This window comes from Protopterus annectens, chromosome 5.part1, assembly GCF_019279795.1.
Source record: "Protopterus annectens isolate FY-2018-M chromosome 5.part1, PAN1.0, whole genome shotgun sequence".
Lineage (NCBI taxonomy): Eukaryota > Metazoa > Chordata > Ceratodontiformes > Protopteridae > Protopterus > Protopterus annectens.
The window spans coordinates 414,433,774-414,449,173 of NC_056736.1; the positions used below are offsets into that span (position 1 = coordinate 414,433,774).

Here is a 15,400-nt window from a genome sequence, read left to right on the forward strand (position 1 = left end):
TATACAACCCTCCAATACCAAATCATTGAGTACAATGTAAACCTTTTTGTATGCAATATGCACCTCATTAATAGAGATCGTCACATAATTGTTGTCTAACAAAATATCCATCATCTTACTGTCGTATGTAATAACATCCATGAGCACTGTGGCCTGCCGGGCACACTAACTATCAGGGCTCTTTAGAATACCCCCCCCCCTCCATAGGCCCGAGAGACTGAAGAGCAAGCTTATGACCAATTATTATCAGGGCAATTGGAGGGGGTGGAACAACAATAGGAGGGGGAAACAAGCTCAATAGTTGTTACTGGTAGTATCACAGTACATGATGAAATGGAGTCAGATGAATGTATTGTGGAAAATGGACCTATTTTGACTTGCCAGGGACACACTATTTTTAATTATACAAGTTTGCACATTACTAAGGTCTTTTTTGATTTATTTTCAAAAGGTTTTAAATTTGTTCCCCACAAAAAATGTGTTTAAGTAATGTATTAATTGACTTGAAAATGTTCATCCACAAGAAGAAATTAGAACTTTTGCTGGATGGTCAAAGTGTTGCGAGTGAAGGTTTGAGAAGGAAAAGTGTGTGGAATCCCCCTGTGCACCCTCAGCTTAAAAATTTAGAGAATGTTTTGGAAATGGAACTTAGAGAAAAACTTTCTGTTGATAAGGTTAATTTTAACCTGACATCTGAAGAAAAAACACTTTTAGATTCCATTAGGAAGAATAAGTATGTGAGGGTGATGAAGCCAGACAAGGGTGGGGGCACGGTGCTCATGGATGTTATTACGTACAACAGAAAGATGATGGATATTTTGTTAGACAACGACAATTATGTGAAGGTCTCTATTAATGAGGTGCATATTGCATACAAAAAGGTTTACATTGCACTCAAGGATTTGGTATTGGAGGGTTGTATAGATATAGAGACTTTCAAATTCTTACACAACAAGGAACCAAGAGTACCGTCTATCTTTGGGATTCCGAAGGTCCAGAAAGATGTACAAGAACCATCTTGAGGCCCATTGTAGCTGCTAGTCAGTCTGTCACTGCACCCATTGCTAAATATTTAGATCACAGGTTAAAGAACTAATCTGCGGGTGCATGTAATGTGCTGAAGGACACATGGGATTTTTAAAAAGTGTAAAGGTGTAAAGGACAAACAGATAACCAAAGAAGCCATTTTTATTACTATTGATGTGGTGGACCTTTTCACTTCTATTTCCCCATAGAGCTGGCTTAGAGTTTTTTGAAGAGATTCTAAGGTACGGAAATAATTTTCCTGAAAAAGAGATTTATGTTTTTACTGTCTTAATGAAATTGGTATTAAACAACAATTTTCTCTATTTTGAAGGGGAATTTTTTTGACAGTTAAAGGGAGTTGCCATAGGGACCATGTGTGCCCCCACTTATGCAAACCTAGTGATGACTTGGTGGGAGCAAAAGTAGGTGTTTAATTCAGTATTTAAGGATTGTTGGGCACTATACAAATGTTTCCATGACGATATCTGTATATTTTGGACAGATAGTGAGGAGAAATTTATGGACTTCTTTGAACACATTTCCAACAGTACTGATTTTTTTAGATTCACATATAAGATAGGTTATGACAGTATTGACTTTTTGTACGTCCATATTAGGAAGAGCAGTAATGGGTATGAATCAAAAGTACACAGGAAGGAGACATATTGTAATTCATTTTTGCACTTTTCTAGTGCCCACCAATGCTTCCAAAAGAAAGGAATAGTGAAGGGTCAATATGTACGTGGTAGTTGAATGACCTCTGATAACAATGATTTTTTGGATGAGTGTGACCTACTAAAATGTATGTTTTTAGAAAGAGGATACCCAGAGACCTTGATTAAGGAATTCCAGGAAGAAGTATTGCAGCATAGGAAGGACAGATTTACACCAATTTTATATTCAGGTGATACAGGTATAAAAGAAAGGGTAACGAGCAATGGGGACAGTGACACCTATGAAAATGCCTTTATTGTGGATTTTAGTGGTGATAAGCAGGTCATTAGAGACATTGTCCAGAGGGAGTGGAATAGATTTTCCAAGCTCTCTGACTTGAATTTAAAATTTGATGTTCCACTAAAATTCATCTTCAGAAAAGGTAGCTGCATTAAGGACCTTATGGAAAACAAACTTGGGGGAAACTTAATTAGAAAAGTGGGTACCTTCAAGTTTGGAGCATGCCAACAATGCCCTTTTATAGCTGATACTTCTGAAATTACTGTCAGTAACAAGAATAGACACATTATCTCTAAATCCTATTTTAATTGTGAAAGTACGGGACTTGTTTACATTGCAACCCGTAAGAAATGTAAAGCGTTTTACATAGGTAAGATAGAAAGGTGTTTAAAGAAAAGAATATATGAACACCTTTACGACATTAAGAGGGGTAACAACAGAAAGGCATTATATAAACACACTTTGAGCTGTGAAGGTGCTTCTTACACGTTTTTGTATTAGATGAAGTGGTAATGGATGGTAGGGGTGGTTCTTGGAAGACCATGTTGGAATATGGAGAGGTTTACTGGCAACTGGTATTACAAACCAATAGGTGGCCGGGTTTGAATGACATGGTCTCCCTAGCCCCAGTTTTAAAATTAAGAGCAGTGAAGTTATGAATTTCACACACATGTGGTTTGAAATATTGTTCAACAAGATTGATTTTACTTGATTTTTTTTTTACATTAATTTATTCATTTTTAACATGCATTAATTTTTTTATATCCATCTGTTTCTTTACTACAGGTTTTGAAAGTGTGTTTTTAGATATTTAAAAGTGTTTTAAACAGGGAAAAGTTGTATTTATTATGCTTGTATTTATTATGCCTATTTTAAGGTATGTTTAGGAAAGGGTTAAAATTGACTTCTATGTCACATGATTTTAAGTTTTGGCAGTGTGTAAAGGTGTAAATGGGAAGAGGTTTGGACTGTCAGCATTTTTCTGATGAAGTTGAAGATGAAAATGAACTGGTAGTAGTTTCAGCGTTATCATTGTGTGCTCTGTTGTGCTTTGCTTGCTGTGGAACACATTAAATGTTTTAAGGTGGTTACGGCTTGCTGGTGCTTTTTTCCTGTTTATTGGTTTCATTTTGGGCACCTCATCCTCCTGGACTTGTTTTTTTCAATTTTTAAAAATGCTGTGCTCCACTTAGCACCACGCAAACCAGCTGAGCTCAGTTAGGCAGTGCTTAAATTGGCAATGCTTAGCAGTGCTTGGCACCACTTAGCAGTGTGCAAACCAGCTATGTGGAGCTGCACACTGCCAAGCAGTGCTAAAACAGATGTTATTTAAGCGGTGCTTGGCATGGCTTAACAAGGCTTAATGGAGCTTAGCTGAGTGTAACACATCAGGATTTAAAAATAATTGGCATCATTTCTAATTGGAAAATAAATGCTTAATAACCCTTCTGTGTACTGAAACCGTGCAACTCTTGCACATAAGGCAGTCACTCTAACCATTTGGCTATGTGAATGTGTAGAATACTGCTATACTTTTACATATATCTCTCATCTACATTTAAGCTCTGCTGAGCACTGAGCCATAGTGTGCAAACCTGCACAGTTATGCTTAAACTTGATCTTTGCATTCATAATTAAATGTATCCAGTTTTTATTTTTAGATGTCTAGCATGTGTCCATTACTGTGTGCCATGCCATGCTACATAAACATAAAAAAAAATAATATATGTCCATACATTGATTTACTGCACTTTGACAGTGCAGGAGGTGTGTTGCTCATCTCCGGACACAGTAACACACTCCCTACACTGATTCAGTGATCATGTTACATGGCTCTCCATCAGTAATGCATCTTCATTAATATGCATGGCACTCTACTGAGAGGGAACTGCATACATGGCCATAGTACCTTCAATATAGGCTTTACCATATGCCTACATGGATTTACTAAATCCTGGGGTCTATCTTTTAAAGCAGGCCCCAAAGAGACCATATCATTCAAGCCAGGATATTTATCTGCCCTCAGATTTAAGGTCCTGGGCAACACTAAGACCTCAGTATATGTCATTAAATCAACTCCACACTGACCTCAGTTTATATTTGTAAAATTTGAATTTAAAGCAATGATCTTAACTGAATTATATACCTCACTAAGGTAATTCTAGCCTTTTTTTTCTTTTTATATCAGATATTTTCTCACCAATCTGTTCCTTTAAAGTTAGATTGTTTTTTCCCATATAACAGACTGAACATAGCTGACATATTGCTAAATATATTAAATTTCTACTAGTGGAAGTATCACAATATCTAAGCTTGTAACCTCACCCTGATTTTCATAGAAATACCCTATCTATAGCTATATATATTCTATGTCTATCTATCTATCTATCTATCTATCTATCTATCTATCTATCTATCTATCTATCTATCTATGGCATCACTATGGAATACTGAAATTCCACAATCCTGACATTCTGAATCCCGAGGACCAGAATCTCGACATTGCAGGATCTCAAACGTAGTGAATGGGGATTGACGTACAGTACAGAACAGGAACATTGCCATTCAGTCCACTGTAGTCCGATCTCGAAGTTGGTATATTTAAGTTGGAGGGGGTGTGGGAGGCACAGCATACATGTTAGAACAGTTTGTTGCATGTTTTACTTTTTTTTTTTTTTTTTTTCTTTATTTTAAGTTTCGAAATTTTGCAATCTCAAGATTCTGGTCCTCTGGATTCAGAGTCTTTGGATTGTATAATTTTGGTATTCTGTAGTGATTCCCTATGAATATATATATATATATATATATATATATATATCCATATACATATATATATATATATATATATATATATATATATATATATATATATATATATCGGTCTATTTCAGTACACTGAATTCCTGCTTACCAGACTTTTAAAATTCTGAGATGACAAAGCTGAAATTCTATAATACCGACGGCCAGGAATACCAGCATTTCACTCCAGGTAAGTAACCTCTTGGCAACCATGGTGAACTTTGCCCCTTACCCCCACAGTAGTGCAATCTCAGAGTTGGTATATTTAGTGGGGTATGTAGGAGACCCAGCCCCCCACATGTTGGGCTATTAGGAGCAAAGCCCTCCAGATGTGTGGGTTTAGTTTGCTTCAGTTTTAGTTTGTTTTTCAGGTTTGCAATGCGGTTACTTACCGGAGTTGAAAGTCGGTGTTCTGGGGTCGGGTGGTCAGTCTTCTGAGTTGTCGGCTTTATCGTCTCAGTTATATGAAAGTCGGGTAAGTGGAATTTCGGGTTTAGAAAGTAGACCCATACATTTATAGACATATATACACATACATACGGAAAGTGCCTATATATGTGTGTGTACAAAATGAAGAATTAAAAGTACCAGGTTTATTATATTTAATATTGATTGTCTTTGTATCTTTCTAACAGGGTGTATATTACATTATCAAAAAGCCATTATAATGAATGGCTTTTCATCGACCTGTAAAAGACGACCTCTCATATTAGTGAAAACCGAATGAGCGAATTCTTTCCCTGGGAAAGAAATTGCTAGCCCTACTACGAACTACACACTACTTTAAACATAATGAAGTGGAGGGATTTGCCCCCCCAAACCCCCCTAACTAAATAAACCAACTCTGAGATTGCACTACAGTGGGGAAAAGGGCAAACCCACAAGGATGGCCAAGCGGTTTCATTACCAGTGAAGCATTTTTTTAATCTAGTAGCAAAGAAAAAGTATGAGATTTGATGTCAGGCATCATGTAATATCATGTATATAGTGTACATAGGAACGTGTGTGCATTGTGAATGTTTTCATGTAAGAAAAAGCTCAAGACATCTGATAACACCATGTATATAGTGTACATAGGAATGTGTGTGCATTGTGAATGTTTTCATGTAGGAAAAAGCTCAAGACATCTGATAATACCATGTATATAGTGTACATAGGAACGTGTGTGCATTGTGAATGTTTTCATGTAGGAAAAAGCTCAAGACATCTGAAAATATCATGTATATATTGTACATAGGAATGTGTGTGCATTGTGAATGTTTTCATGTAGGAAAAAGCTCAAGACATCTGATAATACCATGTATATAGTGTACATAGGAACGTGTGTGCATTGTGAATGTTTTCATGTAGGAAAAAGCTGAAGACATCTGATAATACCATGTATATAGTGTGCATAGGAACGTGTGAGCATTGTGAATGTTTTCATGTAGGAAAAAGCTCAAGACATCTGATAATACCATGTATATAGTGTACATAGGAACGTGTGTGCATTGTGAATGTTTTCATGTAGGAAAAAGCTCAAGACATCTGATAATACCATGTATATATTGTACATATGAACGTGTGTGCATTGTGAATGTTTTCATGTAGGAAAAAGCTCAAGACATCTGATAATACCATGTATATAGTGTACATAGGAACGTGTGTGCATTGTGAATGTTTTCTTGTAGGAAAAAGCTCAATACATCTGATAATACCATGTATATAGTGTACATAGGAACGTGTGTGCATTGTGAATGTTTTCATGCAGGAAAAAGCTCAAGACATCTGATAATACCATGTATATAGTGTACATAGGAATGTGTGTGCATTGTGAATGTTTTCATGAAGGAAAAAGCTCAAGACATCTGATAATATCATGTATATAGTGTACATAGGAACGTGTGTGCATTCTGAATGTTTTCATGTAGGAAAAAGCTCAAGACATCTGATAATATCATGTATATAGTGTACATAGGAGCGTGTGTGCATTGTGAATGTTTTCATGTAGGAAAAAGCTCAAGACATCTGAAAATATCACGTATATATTGTACATATGAACATGTGTGCATTGTGAATGTTTTCATGTAGGAAAAAGCTCAAGACATCTGATAATACCATGTATATAGTGTACATAGGAACATGTGTGCATTGTGAATGTTTTCATGTAGGAAAAAGCTCAATTCATCTGATAATACCATGTATATAGTGTACATAGGAATGTGTGTGCATTGTGAATGTTTTCATGTAGGAAAAAGCTCAAGACATCTGATAATATCATGTATATAGTGTACATAGGAACGTGTGTGCATTGTTAATGATTTCATGTAGGAAAAAGCTCAAGACATCTGATAATATCATGTATATAGTGTACATAGGAACGTGTGTGCATTGTGAATGTTTATATGTAGGAAAAAGCTCAAGACATCTTATAATACCATGTATATAGTGTACATAGGAACGTGTGTGCATTGTGAATGTTTTCATGTAGGAAAAAGCTCAAGACATCTGATAATACCATGTATATATTGTACATATGAACGTGTGTGCATTGTGAATGTTTTCATGTAGGAAAAAGCTCAAGACATCTGATAATACCATGTATATAGTGTACATAGGAACGTGTGTGCATTGTGAATGTTTTCATGCAGGAAAAAGCTCAAGACATCTGATAATATCATGTATATGGTGTACATAGGAACGTGTGTGCATTGTGAATGTTTTCATGTAGGAAAAAGCTCAAGACATCTGATAATATCATGTATATAGTGTACATAGGAACATGTGTGCATTGTGAATGTTTTCATGTAGGAAAAAGCTCAAGACATCTGATAATATCATGTAAAAGTGTACATAGGAACATGTGTGCATTGTGAATGTTTTCGTGTAGGAAAAAGCTCAAGACATCTGATAATACCATGTATATAGTGTACATAGGAGCGTGTGTGCATTGTGAATGTTTTCATGTAGGAAAAAGCTCAAGACATCTGAAAATATCATGTATATATTGTACATATGAACATGTGTGCATTGTGAATATTTTCATGTAGGAAAAAGCTCAAGACATCTGATAATACCATGTATATAGTGTACATAGGAACATGTGTGCATTGTGAATGTTTTCATGTAGGAAAAAGCTCAATACATCTGATAATACCATGTATATAGTGTACATAGGAATGTGTGTGCATTGTGAATGTTTTCATGTAGGAAAAAGCTCAAGACATCTGATAATATCATGTATATAGTGTACATAGGAACGTGTGTGCAATGTTAATGATTTCATGTAGGAAAAAGCTCAAGACATCTGATAATATCATGCATTTAGTGTACATAGGAACGTGTGTGCATTGTGAATGTTTATATGTAGGAAAAAGCTCAAGACATCTTATAATACCATGTATATAGTGTACATAGGAACGTGTGTGCATTGTGAATGTTTTCATGTAAGAAAAAGCTCGAGACATCTGATAATACCATGTATATATTGTACATATGAACGTGTGTGCATTGTGAATGTTTTCATGTAGGAAAAAGCTCAAGACATCTGATAATACCATGTATATAGTGTACATAGGAACGTGTGTGCATTGTGAATGTTTTCATGCAGGAAAAAGCTCAAGACATCTGATAATATCATGTATATGGTGTACATAGGAACGTGTGTGCATTGTGAATGTTTTCATGTAGGAAAAAGCTCAAGACATCTTATAATATCATGTATATAGTGTACATAGGAACATGTGTGCATTGTGAATGTTTTCATGTAGGAAAAAGCTCAAGACATCTGATAATATCATGTAAAAGTGTACATAGGAATGTGTGTGCATTGTGAATGTTTTCGTGTAGGAAAAAGCTCAAGACATCTGATAATACCATGTATATAGTGTACATAGGAGCGTGTGAGCATTGTGAATGTTTTCATGTAGGAAAAAGCTCAAGACATCTGAAAATATCATGTATATATTGTACATATGAATGTGTGTGCATTGTGAATGTTTTCATGTAGGAAAAAGCTCAAGACATCTGATAATACCATGTATATAGTGTACATAGGAACATGTGTGCATTGTGAATGTTTTCATGTAGGAAAAAGCTCAATACATCTGATAATACCATGTATATAGTGTACATAGGAACTTGTGTGCATTGTGAATGTTTTCATGTAGGAAAAAGCTCAAGACATCTGATAATACCATGTATATAGTGTACATAGGAACGTGTGTGCATTGTGAATGTTTTCATGTAGGAAAAAGCTCAAGACATCTGATAATATCATGTATATAGTGTACATAGGAACGTGTGTGCATTGTGAATGATTTCATGTAGGAAAAAGCTCAAGACATCTGATAATATCATGTATATAGTGTACATAGGAACGTGTGTGCATTGTGAAAGTTTTCATGAAGGAAAAAGCTCAAGACATCTGATAATACCATGTATATAGTGTACATAGGAACGTGTGTGCATTGTGAATGTTTTCTTGTAGGAAAAAGCTCAATACATCTGATAATACCATGTATATAGTGTACATAGGAACGTGTGTGCATTGTGAATGTTTTCATGTAGGAAAAAGCTCAAGACATCTGATAATGCCATGTTTATAGTGTACATAGGAACGTGTGTGCATTGTGAATGTTTTCATGTAGGAAAAAGCTCAAGACATCTGATAATATCATGTATATAGTGTACAAAGGAACATGTGTGCAGTGTGAATGTTTTCATGTAGGAAAAAGCACAAGACATCTGATAATATCATGTATATAGTGTACCTAGGAACGTGTGTGCATTGTGAATGTTTTCATGTAGGAAAAAGCTCAAGACATCTGATAATACCATTTTAAGAGTGTACATAGGAGCGTGTGTGCATTGTGAATGTTTTCATGTAGGAAAAAGCTCAAGACATCTGAAAATATCATGTGTAAATTGTACATATGAACGTGTGGGCATTGTGAATGTTTTCATGTAGGAAAAAGCTCAAGACATCTGATAATACCATGTATATAGTGTACATAGGAACGTGTGTGCATTGTGAATGTTTTCATGTAGGAATAAGCTCAATACATCTGATAATACCATGTATATAGTGTACATAGGAACGTGTGTGCATTGTGAATGTTTTCATGTAGGAAAAAGCACAAAACATCTGATAATACCATGTATATAGTGTACATAGGAATGTGTGTGCATTGTCAATGTTTTCATGTAGGAAAAAGCTCAAGACATCTGATAATATCATGTATATAGTGTACATGGAAACGTGTGTGCATTGTGAATGTTTTCATGTAGGAAAAAGCTCAATACATCTGATAATTTCATGTATATAGTGTACATAGGAACGTGTGTGCATTGTGAATGTTTTCATGTAGGAAAAAGCTCAAGACATCTGATAATGCCATGTTTATAGTGTACATAGGAACGTGTGTGCATTGTGAATGTTTTCATGTAGGAAAAAGCTCAAGACATCTGATAATATCATGTATATAGTGTACATAGGAACTTGTGTGCAGTGTGAATGTTTTCATGTAGGAAAAAGCTCAAGACATCTGATAATACCATGTATATAGTGTACATAGGACGGTGTGTGCATTGTGAATGTTTTCATGTAGGAAAAAGCTAAAGACATCTGATAATATCATGTATATAGTGTACATAGGAATGTGTGTGCATTGTGAATGTTTTCATGTAGGAAAAAGCTCAAGACATCTGATAATATCATGCATATAGTGTACATAGGAACGTGTGTGCATTGTTAATGTTTTCATGTAGGAAAAAGCTCAAGACATCTGATAATATCATGTATATAGTGTACATAGGAACGTGTGTGCATTGTGAATGTTTTCATGTAGGAAAAAGCTCAAGACATCTGATAATGCCATGTTTATAGTGTACATAGGAACGTGTGTGCATTGTGAATGTTTTCATGTAGGAAAAAGCTCAAGACATCTGATAATATCATGAATATAGTGTACAAAGGAACATGTGTGCAGTGTGAATGTTTTCATATAGGAAAAAGCACAAGACATCTGATAATATCATGTATATAGTGTACATAGGAACGTGTGTACATTGTGAATGTTTTCATGTAGGAAAAAGCTCAAGACATCTGATAATACCATGTATATAGTGTACATAGGTACGTATGTGCATTGTGAATGTTTTCATGTAGGAAAAAGCTCAAGACATCTGAAAATATCATGTATATATTGTACATATGAACGTGTGTGCACTGTGAATGTTTTCATGTAGGAAAAAGCTCAAGACATCTGATAATACCATGTATATAGTATACATAGGAACGTGTGTGCATTGTGAATGTTTTCATGTAGGAAAAAGCTCAATACATCTGATAATACCATGTATATAGTGTACATAGGACCGTGTGTGCATTGTGAATGTTTTCATGTAGGAAAAATCTCAAGATATCTGATAATACCATGTATATAGTGTACATAGGAACGTGTGTGCATTGTGAATGTTTTCATGTAGGAAAAAGCTCAAGACATCTGATAATATCATGTATATAGTGTACATAGGAACGTGTGTGCATTGTGAATGTTTTCCTGTAGGAAAAATCTCAAGACATCTGATAATATCATGTATATAGTGTACATAGGAACGTGTGTGCATTGTGAATGTTTTCATGTAGGAAAAAGCTCAAGACATCTGATAATGCCATGTTTATAGTGTACGTAGGAACGTGTGTGCATTGTGAATGTTTTCATGTAGGAAAAAGCTCAAGACATCTGATAATACCATGTATATAGTGTACATAGCAATGTGTTTGCATTGTGAATGTTTTCATGTAGGAAAAAGCTCAAGACATCTGATAATACCATGTATATAGTGTACATAGGAACGTGTGTGCATTGTGAATGTTTTCATGTAGGAAAAAGCTCAAGACATCTGAAAGACCATATAACTGAGCATAAATTTGAGATCAGAAGGAATTTAGTAATAAATGCTTTAGCGAAACACATTATGGATAAGGGTCAGATGCATGAATTCATATTTAAAGTATTAGAGGTTATACATAAGAACTTGAGAGGTGGGGACGTTAATAATAGACTTGAAATACCTGAATATAAATGGATAACTATATTAGAGGCTGATAGGCGATTAGTGTTGAATAATATGATAACAATAAAGCCTATATTGGCTGACAAACAAAATCAGTATAAGTAAATGATACCTGCTGTGATGCTCGCGCCTTAGCAAAGCAATCAAGGAACATCAATCCTCACCACTAACACCAGAGGGCATCTCATATAAGAGGAAAGGATAACAAATACTCACAGCAAAGTACAATTTCCCTTAAGTGCACACAGAGATCACGGTTAGTCTGGGCTGGTTGCTCCCTTGCTCCCCAGGTCCCCAATAAGAGTCTCCCCTGGCACAGCTATAGGGGAAGATCTGCGGTGGTGCAGCGGTAGCATTGTTACCTTACAGGAAGAGGTTCTTCCGTGGTTGGGTGGGCGTTCGAAAGACATCTGTAAATGTGCATACCTTCGTTGAAGGTTGAACGTTGAGATGGCACCTCGGTGTTCATCAAAATCTACTGCCAATCACTAGCGGACCAGAGTTCCGCTGTGGCAACCCCTAACCGGGAAAAGCCGAAAGACAACAACAACTGGCACAGCTATAGGGTACAGATCTTAGCCTAGCTGGCAAGCTAACCTCCAGTACCCTCTCTGTCCAACCAGTGCTTTGTGCCCCTGCCCAGGTAGCTCACACACACACACACACACACACACACACACACACACACACACACACACACACACACACACACACACACACACACTCACACAAACACACACAAACACACTTTGAGATAAGTATTTATACAACTTCACAGGCACTCCTGGGAAAGGCTGACACAGATTCTCCAGCAGTGCCCCTTTATCTAGACCGTATGGTAGTAATTACTGGCACCACCAGCTAATACTTATCAGCTACCCAAAGGCCCTTAAAAGGGTGTCCAATTATTACTGTGCAATATTATTATCCAATTGGTAATAAAGCTTAAGCAATCTTAAGGCTTTGGAAGGGCTTATTACAGGATCACTTATAAGCATGCAATGTACTCTAGAGCTTAACTATCTCTACATAAACTAGCCACAGGTAAAAGGTTTTTAAAATATTTAATAATAAATAATTAAAACCCAAGACTATACTACTACAATACAATGCTACTCAAGAGTTCAGAGATCACACAGAAACCTAAAATAATTCCATAGTACAGTTCTGGCATAACAGAAAAATGCTTAGTCTAATTTTTATAGTCCTAGCTATTACTACAAGAAAACATACTTCTGAAATAACTTACTTAAGACACAGGCAGAGTGTTGATGAGATGGATATCAAGACAAAAATGCTTACAGTCTCTCTCTGAGCAATAGTTTTTAAAATAACTCAAACATTTCTGCTGGGCCCTCCCAGATTACATCATTTTGACCCTTTGGTTTTCCCAGTATACACATTACATCATTCTGACACTTAGTCTGGAGTTCCCAGGCCCTACCGAAACTGTATTTACATTCTTTTACACTTAAAGCAATAAAGCACATTCCACATGTAAATTCTGGTCATTAACTTTAGACTTAAAACAATAGGCAGGATGCTTACTCCAGACACATTGACTCCAAATTTTAACTTCAAAGGACATACAAAACATGATTTTAATTTCATAGAACATTTGAAATGCTTGACTTAGTTTTCCTTACAGTAGATGGGAATGTTGCTACAATCTTGAAGTTCACATTTTACAGTGTTTTTTTTCATTTAAGAAACAAGCCTGTATTTTATATTTATATTTACAAATGGCAGAATTATATATCAAATTCTATTTGACTAGGCTGGAAAACTTCAGCCCTTCTCTACCAGTATTCACATCTCCCCCCCCCCCTGGAGACCTTAAGCTAGTTTTTCAAGTGACCCTTGATAAACGCCACTTGAGAGGGGTAGGTCTAGTTGAGTGTACCTCACCCCATTCCCTGTCTTAAGAGCCCATCTGCCTTGGCATTGCTAACTCCACTGTGGTGCTGCACTGACATATCATATGCTTGCAACTCCAGGCTCTATCTTAGCAACTTGGCATTTTGCTGGCTGGCTCTGTTTAACCATGTTAGAGGGTTGTGATCTGTCATTACAGTGAAGTTTCTTCCATAAAGATAAGGCTGAATTTTCTGCAGTGCCCACACTATGGCTAGACATTCCTCTCCTACAGCTGCATAGCATTCCTCCCTGAGTTGGAGCCTATGACAGAGGTAAACCACTGGGTGCTCTTCCCCCTCTGAAGAAATCTGGCTAGGTACAGCCCCCACCCCATGGTTTGAAGCATGCACTTGCACAACAAATTATTTGCTGTAATCTGAAATGGCTAACAAAGGAGGTCTACCCAAAGCTTCTTTAAGTTTCTGGAATTCCTGCTGGGGTCCACACTACCTTATCTGGCCTGTTCTTCCTTGCCATGTCTGTGAGGGGAGCAGCTATGGTACTATAACTAGGGACAAACTTTCTGTAGTACCCTGCTGTCCCTAAGAATGCCCTCACCTGCTTTTTAGTAACAGGTGCATGCCATGCCTGAATGGCTTCCACTTTGGCAGGTTCTGGCCTTATCTTACCACTCCCCACTCTCTGTTCTAGGTAGGAGACCTCTGCCATACCCACCTGCCATTTTCTCAGCTTAATGGTCAACCCTGCCCTCTGTAGTCTGCCCAGCACCTCACTGACATGCTGAAGGTGCTCTGGACAGGAATGGCTATAGATGGCAATATCATCAAGTTAAGCAAGGGCAAACCTTCCTGCTCTTGCTAGGATATTATCCACCAGCCTCTGGAAAGTTGCTGGGGCATTTTTCATCCCAAAGGGTATCTTTGTGAACTCATACAAGTGAAATGGAGTCACAAAGGCTGACTTCTCTCTAGCACTAGGAGTCAAGGGCATCTGCCAGTAACCCTTGGTAAGATCAATGGTTGTAAGATACATAGCCCCACCCAGCTGCTCTAGGGCCTCATCTGTCATACACATGGGGTAAGCATCTGACTCTGTGGGACTATTTAATTTCCTGTAGTCCACATAGAACTTGGCGCTGCCATCCTTCTTTGGCACCAGCACCACTGGGGAGGCCCAGGGACTGTTGGACTCTTGAATCACCCCTAGTTCCAACATTGCCTGTACCTCCTCCCTCAGTGTCTATTTGACTCTCTCATGGACCTTATAAGAGGCCTGCCAGATAGGCCTTTGGGGTCCTGTATCAACCTGGTGCTGCACCAGGTGGGTGCACCCTGGTTTCCCAGTGAACAAGTCCCCAGATTCCTACAAAACTGCTCAAATTTCTCAAACATGGTTAGGAGATTGCTGCTGGGACATTGCTACCCCTTCCACTGAGGTGTCAGCCTGAGCCTCACTGAGGAGATCAGTCCCCAGATCTCCCTCAGACTACTCCTGCAATCCACTGCAAATGCTCAGCAGAAGGGCTTCCCTATCATGGTAAGGTTTTGTCATGTTAACATGGTACATTTTGTGCTCCTGCCGTCTGCCTAGCAGTTCCACCATGTAATTAACATCATTTACTTTTCTTACCACTTTATTGGGTCACTCCCAAGCTGCTTGCAGCTTGTTGTGTCTGACAGGAATA

At 37.2% G+C, this 15,400-nt stretch overlaps 1 protein-coding gene across 1 annotated transcript in view; it reads right to left on the reverse strand.

The window, feature by feature from the left end:
- Positions 1-15,400, reverse strand: part of ZRSR2 (zinc finger CCCH-type, RNA binding motif and serine/arginine rich 2) — a 748,465-nt gene that overhangs the window by 640,254 nt on the left and 92,811 nt on the right. The window lies entirely within an intron of this gene.